The sequence below is a fragment of the Ambystoma mexicanum genome, chromosome 5q (genome assembly GCF_040938575.1).
Source record: "Ambystoma mexicanum isolate Mex_15411 chromosome 5q, UKY_AmexF1_1, whole genome shotgun sequence".
Lineage (NCBI taxonomy): Eukaryota > Metazoa > Chordata > Amphibia > Caudata > Ambystomatidae > Ambystoma > Ambystoma mexicanum.
In genome coordinates, this window is record NC_090933.1 from 127418306 (window position 1) to 127437596 (window position 19291).

The window sequence follows — 19291 nt, forward strand, 5'->3', positions numbered from 1 at the left end:
TTCCAAACACGAAGCAAAGAAGAAAATCCATTCAATCATAAACATAGAGCATTGTCCTTAAGTAGACTGAATGTAGACAAAGGTGAAGGGGATGATAGTCACATTAGTTTGGGACAAGACATATCAGAAATGGAAAGATAATCCTTCCTTGGGATAGAAGGAGGGAGCAGGTGTGCCCCTGAAGGAAGCCTGCAAATAGATTAAGAAGTAATATGGTTGGATCTGGAACAACCTAAGGATAGGACGCCAGATCCCATAGCATATCCTGAGTGTCCCTGAGGATGATCGTATAGTGAGAAGGGAGAATCGCTGCCATACGTGAGCAAGTTAAGGTTGTTAGCAACAAGAAGACAGATAGGAATGATCGTGCCTGCCATGGACAGACTAACGTTGGGAGCCGACTTTGGGTTAGGGTTTACGCAGTTTCCCTTATTGGAAAAAAGGAGAGCAAGATAACAGTATATTCCATGACCACAGATGGACAAGGATAATTTAAGGTGTAAGCTCCCGAGTTTCACGTTGGGTGCTGGGAAATAGATATATACAAATTAGAAAAAATGACATGAGGAAACACGTTGACCATAGGGGATATAAAGGGTATCCTGGAGCTATTCCTGGGGAAAGGGCTGACAACATGTAGAGGAGAGCAGGATATTCAAGTGTGACAGCACAACACAGCGCATGATGGAGCGCTGTTTAATAATTGTAAAGCAGACATTTGGAGAGCACTAAGGGTACAGTATCCCGATAAATCAAACATGGGTGCAATTATGACATGTAAGATGAAGGAAGATGAAGACCCTATTGCTTACATTCAGGACATTCAAGAGAAATGGCAACTTGAAACTATCGAGCTGTGGGAAAAAACAGTGGCATTATTTTACTAAGTTTTTGCTAGGGGTTGCCTGAGCCAGTGCAGAGGCAGATGAAGAAGCAAGTGGGAATGGAAGCAAAACCATGGGCTGAGATAAAGTGGATGATAGTGCATCACTGTTGGCAATTGCAAGAGAAAAATAAGAAGAAAGATGAGACTAGAAAAATCGAGGAAGCCATGTTAGTTCAGAGAAAATTGTCAAAATTTGCCATAGAATGGGTGTATTGACAAGCAGAGAAGGAATGGGAACACAGGAAGCATTGGATACATCGCAGGCGAGTAATCAATGCCCGATGGACCAAGGTGGATAAGCTTTCTTGCCACGATGCAGAGGTATAGGGATATAGAGGAAGAAGTGGATTCCAAAATAATCAAGGTGGTTTTCAGAATACACAGAATGAGAATCAAAGTACCCATGGAGGGTGTAACTAAGGGGGGCTTGTCAGATGGGCACCTCCAGTGTGGAGGACTTGTGGGATGACAGGGCACATTGCACGCGTATGTGGGAGCCAAGGGAATATACAGAATGGTAAATTTTCAAGAAGGGAGAAAGCTTATCCTCCACCATATAGCACACAAACGAGGGAAGGTTTAACCAAGATCATACATTGTATCAGACACAAGCGCCGTTAGTACAGCAGGTACAGTAACAAGAGCGAGTGCAAATGAATCCACCACAAGGGCCGTCGCAACAAGCCCCCATGCATACATAGCAGTATACAAACACAAGACAAGTGCTGACACCCAGAATAGGAGGCGTCACTGTGGTAGGAGGAAATCCTTTCACAGGGGCGGGGGTGAGCCTGTACCCAGAATAGGACAGCTCACAGAGTGTCTGGATGTGTTCAATACTATCTGTGACACCAGACCCCCAAGAGGAACCAAGGGACGATGTGACGATAGGAGGCAAATCTTTTCTTTTCTAGTAGTCACTCAAGCTACTCTTTCATGTACATGAGAGGGAAAATATCCAATGACGGGAATTGCCATGAATGCTCAGTGGTTCTCTGGTGCTACAAGTCGAGTTCCTTTTACTGATGAATTATCAGTCTGTATAGGAGTGTGTGTTCAAACTGATGTGGGTTTAGATCAGTTGGATCTCTCTGCGACTTGGAGTCAGGTAGTTTATTGTAAGGCTGTATTAGTGATTGGAAAGCCTGTCCCATTGTGTGCAGGCTTAGAGTAGGCCCACTACTCTTGTATATACTTGTACGCAAAAAGGTTGCCACCACACAAATTGCGCCAGGTGCGATAATTTGATTTAGTGTGTCCTTAGGCTACACATATTTCGGCCCCTTGCCTTTTTCAAACCAGGACATTAATCCAAGTGTTGGCAAGATAGATATCTTAGAAGTTGCAATGTGTGTTCCTGGTCATTCGTTATTGGGATAATCCCTGTGCCTGAATTTCACTGCAGCTAAAATCTCCTTGAGGCCGCATATTTGAAATGCTATATGAGAGTGTTACATGTCTGATGCTTTGTTACATTCACGACAGACACGGTTAACATTTTGGGAAGAGATTTGATGACAAAACTTAACATGACGATTTCATTCATGGATCAAGGAATAGTGTGCTCCACTCCATGAATGCACTATTGAAACGTGGGTGAATTTACACTGGCATTCACAGGGCAAGTGGCTCAGAGAGGTGTTCCAGTAGACCCAGAGATTTGTGTGTATGGGGTGAGCATTCTACTAACATGGCTACCTGGCCTTGTGGGAAAGATTGTAAGGATACCTGACAAGTTTTTGTTTAGACCTTAAATATCTATGGATGAAGAAGGGGGACAGACTATCCATATAGAATTAGAAGCAACCATAGTACAAAGGGAAATGGCAATGCTCGAAGAAGTAAACAATGAGGGTAGACCATCGAGAACAGTAATAGTTCTTGAGGAATGGTACAGATTGACTGACATCACTGATGATGACATGTTTAGGGAAGACCGAACAGACGATGAAGTAATGTTCTTTATGAGCATCACATACTGGATAAGAATAGAGAAAAGGGAAGTTCCACAGTGAATGGTGGTAATGCAGCAGCGTCCAGCATTTTTTCAGGAAGACTTTGAGAAGGTGCCAAGCATCCTTTGGACCACAGGCCCCTATCACGTAGGTTTATTAAAGGGAATAGGGGAAGTTAAAATAAAGTTGAAGCCAGGAGTGATTTTATCTTGAGCAAAGCAGTACCCCATTTCTCGAGAGGCTGATGAAGGTATATTTCAGACTATTTCAGCACTGATGAAACAAGGTATTCTGGTGCCATCCGAATCGTCGTGTAATACCGCGGTGTATCGGATCAAAAAATCTAAAGGAGTGTCGTGGAGATTTATACAAGATGTGAGACCAATTAATCAGATTGTAGATGCAGAGTTTCCTTTAGTTCCTAACCCGGTGATGATACTATGCAGTATCCCAGTGGAAGCTCGATATTTCATGGTTATCGATTTGAAGAATGCATTTTTCTCGATCCCGTTGCACAAAGACTCACAAGACTTGACTTCTTTTACGTTCCGCCAAACTGGACTGAAGCATATTATTTTGCCCCGGGGAACCTGTGAGTCCCCCCACTGATCTTTAACAGAGCCCTACAGATGGATTTAAGCAATATTGATCTTAAGAGTGCGGTGATACAGTACATAGATGACATTTTAATTTGTAGCACGACGGAAGATGAGTGCAGAAAAGATTATATTCCGTTGATGACTATTCTAGCAGACAAGGGACATAAGGTAGACAAGGAGAAGTTACAATAATGCCAAGAAGAGGTGTTATACATAGGACAGTTGATGTCACATGAAGAAAAGAAGGTGACACCTGAAAGAACTGAGGCGATTATGAAAACCTCAAAGACAAATACAATGAAACAGATGCAACAGTTTTTGGGGCTATGCAACTATGTTAGAGCCTGGGTGTTTGATTACAGTTCATCCACAAGACCTATTTTGCAAGCTCTGAAGAAAGCACAAGTGGATAAAGTAAAAATAGAATGGACTGAGGAAATGGAGGAAGGATTTGAGGAATTGAAAAAAGCTATTTGTACAACCCCTGTTTTAGGAATTCCCAATTATGCTGAGGAATGTTATTTGTTTCCACACAGAAATGGGACAGTTATGACAGCAGTGCTTACACAGAGAACTGCATTGGGGTACACGCCTCTAGCATATATATTACAGTGGGATTTTAGACCCAGTTATGAGAGGACACTTTCCATGTGAACAGTCATTGGCAGCTGCCACATTCGCAATTGAGAAGTCTACAAGTGTTTTCATGGGCTGCTCTATGACTCTCTTCGGGGAGCATGCTTTGTTTGCCATTTAAGAGAAAAGCAAAGGCACATTGACATCCCAAAGAGCTTCAGCTTATGAGGTAATGATTTTGAACCCAACGATTAACATTGTAAGATATAAAATAGTGAACCCTGCTACGTTTATAGATGAGCCAATAGCAGAAGGAGACCATGTGCATGACTGTGCTAATTATGTTGAATTTTATGATGATATACCCTGAGTGAAGGAAAATACTTTGTCAGGAGGGGAGATTCTCTTTATTGATTGTTCTTCAAAAAAAATGATCAAGCTAGTGGGGAAAGGCATTCAGGCACAGTGATAGTGAGACACAGACTAGATGGAGAATTTGAAGTTGTAGCAAGTGCTAAGCTACCGTCTCACTTTTCAGTGCATACATCAGAATTAGTGGCGCTCATTGTCGCAATCAAGAACCACGAAGGGCAGGAAGTGAAGGTATGCAGTGACTGCCTATGTGACGTCAAGCATACATGCACGGTTAGCACGTTGGAAAAGGAGGGGCTACCTGCATGAGGATGACACTCCAGTGCAGCAAACACCCTTATTGGACAGGCCTATTAAGGCACTACAAATCCCAGAAGCCATAGCGGTAGTTAAATGCGCAACACACAAAGCATACAGATTTGATCTCTTGCAGGAACAAAGCCACAGACACAGAATCCAAGAGAGTTGCATATTCACCTAATATTTCGAGTTTTGATACTGAGAATATTTATTACAGAAAAAGTAGTTATAGCCATGTTAGTGCAAGAAGGGTTTAATACATTGCCAATCACCCAACTAATGGAGATTGAAGGGAGTGCACCACAGGAAGAACAGGAATTCTGGAAACAAAGGGGGTGTTCTTTATCCACCAAAGAAGCATTATGGCAACAGGATAGAATTGGAAAGCCGATGATGCCTGTAGCATTATTAAAAGTCACGCTTGAACAGCTGCATTACCCCACCAATGTAACTAGGGAGAGTCTTGCTGCTACAATTGCGGAAGACTGGTTCATTCCGCATTTGTTGGAACAATTAGAGGGGTAATACCTCGACCGAATGGTCCATTTCAGCATTTACATATTGACTATGTCGATATGCTGCAGGTGTGTAATGGATATATGTATCTATCAGTGGTGGCGTGTCCCTTCTCTAGGTGGATCAAAGCAGGTTTGTGTACACACCTTGATGCCACTTGTGCAGCAAAGTTTTTAGTGCATGAATTCTTTCCGAGATGGGGTGTGTGAGAAGTGCTGAGATTCAAAAATGGTCCACATTTTGTTAGTGATGTATTTGAACAGATGGGGCTTCTATTGAACATTAATCACAAGCTTTCTTCTGATTATCACCCGCAAGCAAACGGAATATGTGACGAACTCAAAGACCTCCTTAGGGAAAGGATTGCCAAGATTAAATTGACTTTGAAGAAGGCTTGGCTATATTGCCTACCCCTAGCGTTATATGCCCTTCGGAATCAGCCAGGATCAGACCATTACCTGACCCCTCACGAACTAGTGACAGGGCAGTGCATGAGAATGCCTCTTACTCCTCCATCTAGAAGTAGAAGTGATGCCCAGAGTGTAGCTAAAACGTTACGTGATGAATTGCATGACTATTTGACATTTATGACCTCTAGCATCTCTCTCATTTCAGATCAAGTCAAGCACAAGGAGGGTTGGTCTCAGAACACAGAAGAAGACAATCCAACAACCGATCCAGCTCAACTTCTATTGTCACCTGAGTTATATGGTTAAGACCTAGTACTTATCAGGAATTTTACTAGAAAGTGACATGAGCCACCTTTTAATGGCCCCTTTTGCATTGAAATTATAACGCCTTCAGCTGTGAAAGTCCAATGGAGACGAGAATGGCTTCACTTAGGGGATTGTAAAAGCCTGTAAAGGTGAGATCTGCCCACCCACCATTGCCGATCCAGAAGCAAGACAAGAAGAAGAATTTCGGCGTGTGCAGACTCGATCAGTGACGAAGAAAAAGGACGATAAAGCAACGACCAGTGAATGATACCAATTTAGCTTGTACTTTAATCCAGAGGATACTCCTTATAGATATTTTAGCAGCAGTACAAAGACTTGCTGCGAATTTTAGTAGGTCAAAAATGAAGTAACATACTGACGTATCAAAGTTATGCCTAAATGTCAATTCTTGAAAAGAAATTGGAAAAAGAACAGTATGCAGATTAATTTTGTGGTGCGACCTGTTCTAAGCCGTTAAACACATTGTACTTACTGATAGTGCAGTGCATCGGCTTGTGCTTGCTGTTTTTATATTTATACTTCAATCTTATCCTGCTCTTGTAAGAAGAGATATTGATATTCACACTTTTTTTACAGGATCCTAAGAATGGCCCTGTGATCAGAACACTCCTTATTGCAATAATGGAGCACATTTTACAGTTGCATGTGTAAAGAAATGTGATATGGATTAAAAATTAGACATATAGACGCTGGCACGGTTCTAGAGAATGAACTAGTGCAACAGGTACCCGGATGGCAAAAAAGGTGGATGCCTATGTCTTTGTGCATAATATACGCCTGCACAATTACTCTTTTTGTCTTTCTGTTCCTCACTTTCACAGTATCTATCGCACTAGTACTTCCACTGAGGCAGAGCCCCTATGGTTCTCCATACTATGAGGACTGCTTTTGACTTGCTTCATGAGTATTACACAACCTTTACATTTGGGAGACATAAGAGAAATTCAGAGAAAGATAATGAGGGGATAAATACCTACCTAGATAATGCAACACACTTGGGTAATAACATGTTGTATCAGCACATGAGAAAGGTGGGAGAGAGAGCATGTAAGGAGAGTTGCTATGTCTGTGTTCTCATACTCTATGCCATAAACACTGTGCAAACTTCCATCGCCAGAGAAGTTTCTGAACACGATGCCAGGTGCCTCGTTCATCATGCAGCATGTGTGACCAGAGGACAATTTCAGGGAAGTTGGGCTACTTTACAATGGAGATTGAAATGGTTGTTTCCATTCCAGGATGATTATATCAAGACTTCACAGATGGAAAAAGAACCTGGATGGGAGAGCAAGATGCTCGTGTATCCTGCAGGACAGGAAGAGGTTGTCATGAAAGACATGAAGAGAATGGAATGTCCTGATATAACAGAAATAGCTGGATCGCCTGGATGTTGGGAACAAAATCAAGTCTTAGTCTATGGAGGAAGGGATGGGAAGGAGGACTGATGTCCTGTGCAGCTCATCTACTGAAGTTAGAATATGTGCAAGCGGTACAGAGAGCAAACAATGGGTGTTTGAAGTCATGAGCTAAGCATGCCAAACTACTGACATGGGTAGAAGATGAATTGGGTTCAATGGTTGTGATTCCATTGGCGAATGTGACACTGTGCTTCCAGAGAAGAAAAGAAGCATGTGGGAGATAACATAGGCTGCAAAACTACAGTTGATGTTTCCAGAATGGGAGCAGGGACAGCCGTCCTGATGGATTGATATTGGGCTTGTGGGCCTAGGGCCTACATGCAGCTGTCCAAGGATTGGAGAGGGACATGCTCCTTGGTGCTCATTCATGTTCCAGAATTGGTGATTCCTCAGAGTGACCTGACCATTGGAGAATTTCTGGAAAGTAGATGCCCATTTGAGAAGGAGAACATTGTTTGAATTTCTCAATCGAACCAGAAGAGAGAAGCATTTATTGCTATTCCGTATGAGCAAAGGTTGTTTAGGAAGACTGCTTCAATAATTATGACTATCTTCATGCCTGGGATCCAGACGATGGCCAATGCCAAGTGGTTGCATATTACAAGATGGGAGCTCCTACAGACAATCAACACCACTATAAAGGGATTCAATGCTATCAAGTAAGAGCTGAGGGCCATACGACTTATGAGCCTGAAGAACAGATATGTCCTTGACATGATCACAGCGATGGAAGGAGGAGTTTGCGCCAAAATCAGGCCATCATGTCGCACATTCATATCGTCTCATGATGACGGGAATGGGACCTTGACAGAGGTCATAACGTTGTGAACGAACCTGCATAACAAGATGCAAGACGAGACAGAGGACACTGCAGATGACAGTAGGTTTGCGTCCATATTCTCATGGATTCCGTAGTGGATGGTAAACATCTTCATGTTTCATGGAGCAGTATTGGTGATGGTGATGCTTGGATTCTGTGTGATCAGGATAATAATTGCCCAATGTAAGGAGACAGCAAAGAAAGCAGTAGGAATGAAGCTTATGATCTATGTTGAATCAGGGTTTGGACCCAAGGAATTGGCTGATGAAGATGTTAGAAAATACATAGAGGCCAGCATCGTAGCACCTGAAGGAATGAAGTTCCTGTATCCAAAGAATCACAAGAAGTACGTAGGACGATGGGTCTATTGTAATCCGAAGGGACAGTGCAACTACATGACCTGGAGTGTAGATGAACATGTTAAATCAGCGGGGACCCTGAGGGGGGTGATGAAGATCTGGACCCCAAAGATGCACTTCTTCAAGTGAAAATGTAAAGATGTGGAAACCGGTGAAAAGGTGGTTGATGACTCGACCAGAGGGGGGAATGTAGAGGAGCAGCTACATGCCTCTGCAGGAAATCCCACCCCCCTACCTCCTGTATGTTGGAAGCCTGAGATTGTGCCATGCTTGACGCCAGCAGTTGTTCCCATACCACAGCGAATATTTGAAAGAAGGTACCCGCTGAGAGCACCATAACAAAGGTATCCCCGAAGAGATGACAATCTGAGAGAGGAACTCCCTTAAGGGATATGAAAAAGAGCAAGAAGAGGAGCTGGTGATGTCACAAAAGACGAGCGTGACACCCTGAGAATATTGACTGAAGAGAATGCATGGACCTTGTAGAAACTGATGACGAAGTTAAGAATCGAGTACATTTTTATATGCAAAAAGAAGACTGCACGTGTGAGAAGAACTGCAGAAAATGGAAGCCGTTCAATAACTGTACAGATGCTACAACACAAGTACATTAAGCAATCTTAGAAGCTGGATATAAGTATTGAATAGACAGCAGGCAAAGCCACCATTGTATAGAAGCTGGACATCAATGTTACGAATTTAGTAAGGCCGGACTCATGGAGAGGAAAGGCCGATAGCTGTGTCGCAGCAAGAATAAGTTGAGATCGTGGACACGAATGGCGAGGCTGTTGGCTTGGTGTCAAAGCTGAAGCAGCCAAGACTGGTTATCTATTCTTCAAGGCGATGAACGTGAGAAGCTGAATCATCCCTTGTTAAGGTGCAAAGAAAGAACACCAAGCATGCGAGGTTTTATTCATTTAAGACATTTAAATGCTGCAAAATGTACCAAATCGTGGTCTCCTGTGAGGTCAGCCAAGGATGGAAATAGAGTTGACCATAGAGTTCTAGAACAATGATAGTGCATGCTCGCATTCCTTTATATTCCCAGAAACAAGAACACTCTGCAAGGTCAAGTTCAAAGACAATCTTCATGGCAGAAGGCATGGGTGATGAGAGACTCTGGGTTAATTGGGTGGGGAGGTGAAGTCCAGTCCACCTCCTGGCACCTGGGTCTGAGCTTACGTGCTGCTAAGTGAATTGAATGTTCCCGACATGGCATGAGCATGCCAGCCAATTATAGAGGGGTGTATAACGAAGGGCCTTATAGTTTGAAAGCCAATGATATACTGTGTACTTAATAGTGTTGAAGATGACATGTTTTAGAGGTAGGCATATGTTGTCCACCTGGCAGTAGATATTCCATCACAATCCCACCCCTTATAGAAAGTATAGTTAGATGTTCCCCTTGACCCTATCACAACCCTAATTGGCCCCGTATTATGACTTCACTTCTGATGTATTTTTTATATAAAAGGATGTTTTTATGTGGAATACACCTAGAGCTCGAGCAAATGTCCATTGATGTCCGTTGTAACTCCCTGTTTTAGATAATTGTTAATAAAACAGCAACCTTTGCCATCTTCCTAAATTGGTTTGAATATTTGGTGTCAGAGTAATTCTGCATCCCTATCCATTGCATGCACGATACCCAAAGGGCCTTACGCTCAGTAGCAAATTAAGGGAAACTCAAAGAACTGTTACTCCTAAGGGGAAAACCAGCTGCAGAGGGGTCCAGCCCCATGTGGGTGGTCACTTGAGAGACTCTGGCTATTTTTTTATTTTTTTACATTTTTTTTATTTATTGGAATTCTTATAAACTGTGCCACATACTTGCAGGCCTCATGGCACACAAAAAATGGAACAAACGAACAACCAAATACAGACTGCAAGGGCCAAAATCAACCGAGAAACGCATCAATGAGCAGGGATCAGTCAGGAAGATCAATCAGGTGCGAGGTTGAAGAGAAAAGTCTTCAACCTTTTTTTAAACTCAGTGGTCGTTGTGACAACTGTGAGAGAATTCGGAAGAACATTCCAAACAGATGGATGCAAGACTTCAAAACTAGGGCCGCCTGCCCTAGCCAACCTAAAGCGAGGTTGCACAAGTTTACATTGGTTCTGAGATCCAAGGGTACGAGATGGAACATAATGTATGAGGCGATCAGAGAGATATTTAGGAGCAATGTTAAGGACACGTTTATGAGTAAAAGTAAGAAGCTTATGAGTAACTCTATGCTTCACTGGAAGCCATTGAAATTCCCGTCAGGAGGCCGTCAGATGCATTAATTTAGAGAGACCTGTGATGGCACAAACTGCACCATTCTGGGTTTTCTGAAGAAGGAAGAGATTAGTCTAAGAACAAACACTCAGGAGACTATTAAAATAATCCAAGCAGGCGGCTAGGGGAGATGCATTGTCATATGACACAAAGGGCCGAAAATTACTGAGTAATTTATTGACAAACCCACAGCAACTCAAAGTCTGGGAAACATGCTGATTCATAGTTAGCTCAGCGTCCAAAGTGACGCAGAGATTTTTCACTTTATTGGCTACCGGAATAACAAAATCAAGAATAGTAAAACTAACGTATTCCTGAGGTAAGGATTTAAGTTTATGCCTCAAAGCCACGATCAAAAGTTCAATATTTTTGGTGTTAAGTGCTCATGAGTTGACAGCCATTCAGTCAGCTATTGCGATATAGATGTTATTAAGGTCGGCGAGATCTTATGCATATCGGCCTGTACATTTCCTGATGACCTGAGTTTCATTAGCATAATTTGTATAATGGACACCCAGGCATCTAAGCAAGACCCCTGAGGTACGCCGCATCTTATAGGAGGGGGCCTAGAGAAAGCCTCCCTAAAAATCACCTGGTATTCCGAGGACCAAGAAATTAGAGATCCAAAGAGAAGCAAAGCTGGAACAGCCAACAATAGACTGCAATCTATCCACCAAAGATTAAAAAATAAAAAATAAAAAAGGATACTATGGTCCACAAGATCGAAGGTGGAGGAAAGGCTAATAGCAATAAAAGTGCTTGTTGCCCCTGATCGACAATTTTAAGGAGGTTAGCCTTAAGATCCAGCACAGCTGTCTCTGAGCCATGGCAGGCTCTAAAGCCAGACTGATGGGTACCTAGAAAATCATTTTGTTCAATACATTTCTGAAATTGCAAGTAGGTAACTTTATCAAGGATCATAAGGAGAAAAGGGACATTGGTTATCGGACAATACTTTTCTGTCACTAAAGGGCCATGGTTATCCTTTTTTAGAAGAGGAGTGATCCAGGCCTCTTTGAGGAACAATGTAACAGAACCCTCAGCAAATGACAGGTTAACATTTCCCCCATTGTTGAAACTACCGATACCAGAAGGCTTTGGGAAAGCCGCAAGAAAGAGGTCAAAGTAGTCAGACAGCGACCTAGAAAAATCCCCTTTACAGTCTTAAGTCTTTGACCAACAAACCATTGGAAAACCAATGGAGGTGAATCCCACATAGTAAGAAAGTAGAAGAAACAGAGAGGCCAGCAAACATAAACCCCGATGGAGGGATGCCTGCAGAACAGGGCGAAGCATGATGCCACGATGATCATTGTGTTGACAAGAGTGAACCCGACAGAGGGATGTCCACAGTGGATTGTCTAAAAGGACATTAAGACTTGTGAATGCAACAGGCAAAAGTGTTTTGAGGAAAGCCGTAGTGAACCCGACGGAGGGAGGCTAACAAATCGAGAAGGGTCTGAACACAGAAGAGGGGGATCCAGAGGTGAAAAGTCATCACCCAACGTACAGGCGGAAAGGAACATTTTGTTTGTTATTTTGAACACATCAGATCCTCGGAGGCAAGAGACTTTTGAGACTTAACCACTGAAGGCCCTGATAGCTAAGACCGGAAATGTCATCTCGTGCTAGGAAAGCTCAAGAGTTTGCTGTGCTCAGGAGTCCCGCTTTGTCCCGTGCTCAGATTGTGGGCAAGGGAGATCCCCGACTACCACATCCTGAATTATCTTTTGTGATTTTTTTTTTAGTATAGGCCCTTTTATTTGACAAGACTCCACTAGGACTGCCTTATTATTATTTGATGGTTGTAGCTTGCTCTCATCTTAGATTTAGGTTTAGATTAGGCGTTTTTCCAACCTGCATATACAGTTTAATAAACACCCTTGAACTGTGATCACATGTGTCTGTCTTTACTGTTGCCACCATGAGTTCCTCACACCATCAACCGGAATAAGAGGTTTCCAGAATCTGCGACTCCAAATATTAACAGGGTCATCTTTATTTTCTGGTTGAGTGCAAGGGTTATCCCCCCCCAGTGAAAGGACTTGGGAACCCTTAAGGAATATCAGTGCCCTTGTTCTTCTGCAACACTTTTATTGTCTACACCCGGGCAAACTGGGAGGAGCTGGATATCAGAGGGGGTATACTGTCAAGCTTATGATTCCTTGGACCTGCTAGTCTACTTGGAGTCTATCCCGTCATTTGTGGCATTCCAGAACTTCTACCAATATGGGGGCTGAAAGTTCCATGCAACTCTCTAGTTTTCTACAGACTCGCAACGCGGCTGTTTTCACTTCCTGTTTGAGCATTTCAAATACTTGCAGCATGGGGACCGTCATTGCATCTCAATGTTAGGATTCCGTTCGAGCTCAGTGCTCAGGTTTCGAATTGACCCTCGTTCTGTGATAGCTTTCTGTCTTCCCTCACTCTGAATTCCAGCCTGGCGGCTCCTCTCCTCTGCCGCTGACGCAGGGTGTTCCTTCCTATTCTTGTTCCTCCTTTCTTACCTGTTCCATCCCGGCTCCTGTTGTTTTCATCTCCTTGTAATCTTGCAGTCCAGCTGTTTGACTGTACACTCCCTGGAGTTGTTCCTGCAGTCTACTGGTTTTCATCTAACCTTACCTGGACTTTGTGCTGTTCTCCCCTCCATTGGATATATATTGTGGCATCAGATCTTCAGGTTTTCTCCCCCTGTGTGAGGATTTTTCCTGCAATACCTGGCGGTTTCTCCAGGGGTTATTCTGCCAGTTGCCTTTTGGAAACAGGCAGGGTGGCTTCAGGAGAGGCTTGTCCCTATCTACAGGACACCCAGACCAGGTGTAAATCTCAAAGGACACCATCTCCTGCAAAACCTGCATGATGGAAGCAACAGGTGAGCCCTCCAGCCAAGGAGTCTGACATTGGTTCTCTCGTCTGAAGACGCCAACGCTCTTGAATCTCTTGATTAAAGGCAATAGGGTCTTCATCCTCCCCATTTTCCTTGTCATAATCGCACCCATGTCTGATGTGTCAACGTGCTGTACTCTAAGCGCTCTCCATGTCTGCTCTGCAATTGTTTAATGGCCCTCCGGTACGACGTCTTTTCATTGCGGGATGTTTTTTTCTCTGGGTATTTTACCACGATTTTTCTGCTGAAAAAACTCATCGATTTTTTGGGGGGGTTAAAAAAATGATTTAAATTGGGTGTGGGTGTTCGGAAATATAAAATAAATTAAAGGGGATGGGGAGTTTGGGGGTAACAAAAATGAAAAAAAAAAATTCAATGAGTTTTTTGGAAAAAAATTTGCAGTAAAAAAACCCACAAAAAAACATCCCACGATGAAATGACATGGAACCGGCTCTCCATCATGTGTTATGTTTTGTGCCGTTACACTCGCATACCCTGCTTGTCTCCAAATGTCTCTCCTAGTATGACTGCTAGCAGGCTCTTTACATTACCCACTGCTAACATCATTCCCGCTGTCATCCTTTCTAACTCATAGATCCATTTTCCTACACCCACAGTCAAACTGGGCAGTTAATATTTCAAATGATCTTTATCCATCTGTGGCTATGGTATATATAGCGGTCATCCTCCCCCTTTCTCTAATAATGGGCGATGCTTATACCCTGGCCCATAATTGTACCCACCTACACTTCTCGTTTTCCAGGTGGGGCTAGTTTCACCCATCTGCCTTCCTTCTGGCAGTGACCTTAATCTTCTCACATATGGCAGGGATATATCCCCTGCACTACGCGATCATACTGGTGGTTGTTCAGAATATGGTGTTGGTTCTGGTGTTTTCTCTTTAGGGTCTTCTAAATCTGACCATTTTGCCACTTTTTCTATTGAAAAACCACATGCACCCTCTTGTCCTTATGTCTTCTCGTTGTGTTCCCTTTCTTCATCTGACATCATTATACCACAGCTTGTATGACTATCATCCCTGTCCTTGACATTAAGGTTTAACCCACTTACGGACAATGACCTATGTTTGTCTGCCATTATGTCACCCAATCTACTTCCTGTTCCTTCTAAAAAATATCCCTCATTGTTCCCTTTAGTTTTATAGCCATCCTTGGCCCTCATCCCCAATCCTTTTCCCTATGCCTTCTGCCTCTTGCTCCTCAACCCATGTCTGTATCCAGTATTTCTTGCAGCTCTCTACAGGACTGTTGTGATCCTCTCTCTACTTCCCAGCGTTTTCATGCTTCAACTGGCACTATGCATCTGTTAACAAGATAGTCTATTTCATAATATCTTTGCTCTCTACACCTTCTCATTTCTTCTTCCCTTCTAATCTCCCTGTTCTCTTTTTCCTCTTGCCTTCTTTGCAACCTACGTTCTTTCATTCTCTGGGCTTACATTTCATCACGCCTCTTCTCCTCTATTCTCTCTTTCTCTTTCTTTTGTTCCTCATACCTTCTTCGTTCATCCTTCTGTTTCCACTCCTTCTTTGTATGCTCTTTCCTTTTCATTCTCTTCCTGTTCTTCTCTTTCTTCCCTCTCTCCAACTCCATCTATACCTCTTTCATCTAATTTAAGTAAAATCTGTCCTCCCATCATTTCGTTTTACACTATAATCCATTCCTTGGCTCTGTCCTTCTCTTCTTTTATCTCTTGGCTTCCGCCTCTATTTCTATCCATCTACTTCTTCATTCATCACGCACTTTCTATTCATCGCGTGTCGATATATTTTTTCATTCCTTAATCTTACTTTCTTCCATGCTGTCTTCACTATTATAAACGGGAGGTGCATACGTTGGGTTAACATACCCCACCGCTGCCTTTAATTCCTTTAAAGGATACATTCCCTGTTTATCTTCAATTGTGCCAAGGTTTTTGGGGGGGAGTAAGAGAAGCTAAGGGCATTATATCTTCCTCTTTATGCTGATTAAGCATTCACTCCTTCTCGGGTGGGTCTTCTTCCTCATTTTGATACATCTTCCATCATTCTAGAATAGCTAATCTTATATGTAGCTTCTTCCCCATTGATGTAGCATACAAATACGTTGTCATATGTCACAATACTGTTTTTGACAACAAACCTTCTTGAGGCCAGGCCATGAATATTTTATTAGTCGTGCCCTTCACCCATTCCGTGTGGTACTGCTTTATTTAAGGTATGTATCCTGGTAATGTGCTGCCTAGATGGAAAAGAGGAGTATCCCCCATGATGGCAAGTCGATTTTGACTGCCAATACCTATCTAGTTCTTAAATCACCTACAATACAAACATCAATTTGGGCAAGCACTATCAATCACTGCCCTTTACCAATAAAGCTCAATATTTTAACCAATTTTAAAGTCTTTATGATATTGTTTCTCTTTATTTCTTTGTTTATAGTTCTATCGACACTTGCTGGCCTGTCGTTCATTTATTGCCACCGTAAGAACCTTTATTTTAACTTTACTATTTTTTCTCCATGTTTATCCTTCTCTGATTGACGTCAATCACTTGGTTTAAAGGCCGATATTCAACTCATTTTGTTACTATTGTTTTATATTTCTTAGTTTGTACACAATACAAGTTATATACTGATGTATTTATAACCCCACATAAATGTGCCCTTTTCTTTTTCTGTGATCGCCTTCCTTTACTTTCCCTTAGTAAATGCATCTCATCTCACTATTTTTGGGGTATATTACGCATTCTTGGAATCCCATATACTTTTCTTATTAATGCATATTCCCTGGTCCCCCTGGAACCTCAAATTGAGGTATCTATTTCTTTAAACACAAATCCTGTTACCATATATTTACACACAGGATATAGCCCCTCCCCTTCATTTGCCACTTTCAATGTTCTACTTATATCCGTGGCTCAGCTTGAGTCCCTCAGCATCAACTCTTCCCCAATTGAGCAGTTCGCCCTCAGTCTGCAGTGCACCTGCGGGGACTGGACAGGAATTTTTTTAAAGGGGCACCTGCCAACCGATTCTTTCCACACGTGTGTATTGCACACCGCTCTCCACAGGAAGCTCCACGATCTTCTGGCTAATGTCGTTGATAGTCCGAGAGTCAAGATCTGGGCCTAGGTAGCTGGATTTTGAACCATCCTCTGCTACAAAATGTTTACTAGCACCTTAAAGCGTATCTCATGCGCAGAATGGATTTACCATAGTAAATGTCCTCGGACCCAAATAACCGGACACACTCAAATAATATGGCAAAGTACTACTTTATTGTCAGCTCAAATAAAGTAGGGAAATATGGTCAACATACGAAATGCAGCTCACTCACTCTCATCTAAGTTTTGATTACACGAAGAATTTATACTTCGATGTACATCAAACAGTAAAACCTATTGAGGGGAGGGATTGGTTAAGGGAACATATATACCAATAGTATGGATAAGTGTTAATGACATTATTGGCTGCCCTTATCTAGTAGGCACTCCTTGAACTACCTCTAAATACGTATAATACTGATTATGAAAAATAATAACAGCGGATTGGTTATTGCAACATTGTATAGCATGCTGCTACATAGCAACTCATGATTGGTTTTCATACTCTTCCAACCTTGTATATTCGGCTCATTAGCAGCACGTGAACAGAACAAAACCCAGGTGCAGGGAACAACATTAGACCACCGCCCACTTTGGTCAATTAGTCTACGATCTTTCATCAGTCAGACCCTGAGCCAAGGCTTCACATTTGTAGTTGACCTTGCTGACTGTTTTCTTCTCTGGGATTTTTAAGGGCGTCAGGGTACACCACTATCTTCGTCTGAGGCTTAATGAATAGGCCTTGTTTTCGAGTCTTGCACCACGTGTTATTAAGCCATGGATTTGTCATGTCGACCTGTCATTTACTGCTATTTGATTTAATTATGCTGGGTGCTATTACGACTCTTGACGCTCTGGAGACTTGGGTGCTCCATTTTTCATGTGCTTTCTTCACCCTTGATTGTCCAATACTTTGCATTTGTAAATGTTTTCGCCTTTGCTTAATCTAAGAAAAATGTGCCCTTTGTTCACAGCTTATCCCGGTTATCTCCCTTTGTACGTTCCAATTATGTCTTGCTGTGTCATCCTTAGTCTCAGAAAAACAGATATTCTTGTTTCTTGGATGAAGCTGTTTTCTGTCGCGTTTCTGATCTGCGGCCCTGGCTTGTCTGTGAGGTCGTTTTGACACGATCTATTACAGAAAGCTTCTATGTAACTCATCTAATTTGCATTTCTGCGTATATGCATTCACTACTCTTCTGGTTACTTATCTTCTTTGTATATATGATTTCTTCATCTCTGCATACGTTTCTCTTGTTACTTCAGTTACATTATCATTCATTAATCATTTGCATATCGTTTCAGTTCGTCTGAGTATCTTCTCTTCACTATGCCCTTTACTCTGGTCTGACTTAATTTACAGCTCTTCTGTGTTCAATGGTGTATGCTGACATCCTTCAACCACGTCAGTGTGAGGGTACATTCGATACGGTTGTCTGAGTGCATGACGTCTTTCATGTCTTCGGTGCGGTATTGGGATGATACCTTGTGCCATGCACAGAGTCTTCCTGTTTTACTTCCAGTATGATGGGGGGGCAGAAACTAGAGATGACATCATCTGCTCCTCCACAGATACATTCCATCCATACACTATCACCCATGTACCATACTGTGATACAAGACCACACCACGGACAGATGCACACTGTGCAAAGGCCTATGTAACACATATTGTTACGGACTGAAAGAGTGAATAGAACACATTGAATGTGATTCTAAAGATGTGAACTTCCCTGTCCTTTGATAGGTGCCAAGGTTAGTATATTGGTAGTTATGTGATGTACAGTGACACAGCATAGCTGCTAGTACTAGTGATGAAAGTACAAATTCATGATTTCGATTTCTGATTGAGAGTGTGGGACTAGTGGCAATGCCAAACAGACGTTGACCTTGGAGTGGAGAATGTATAGAAAGTGGAATAAAGTACGATTGGACTATCGACCCAAGATGACCTATGTATGACACCACCCTAATTCTCTGTACCTAGTCGAAGTACCACAATCCTGCATATCACCCAAACCGTCACAAAACCCAAGCAGGCATGCTGTGGCGTAAGGTACTCTTAACCTAGGATTTGAAAAGGTATATTTGCACAGTTTGCTCCAGCCAATCCAAAAAGAGTCCCTGGTGGGTGTTGGGCACAGAACACTTCCCTGGTTAATTAGGAATAGGTTATGCAGGAACGAGTCAGAAAATGTCTTGGATTACGTTGATTTAATGAGCCAATTATCCCATGGCTGGCATTTTGCGGCATACCGGCTTCGAAACCCTTAAGAAAGAAGTTGCCGACACAAAGCTGTCCATTCAGCAGACAGAGTAAACAGTGAGTGGTGGGGGCGTTCGAGGCAACAAAACACTCAGACGCACAGGGTGATGTATAAAATATGCAAAAGCAGGAAAGGAACTCTGGGTAAGATCCCATTCTAGGTAGAGACCATTCAAAGTGAGGCTTATCAATCCCACCAATGGCACCCTGCAGTACTCCT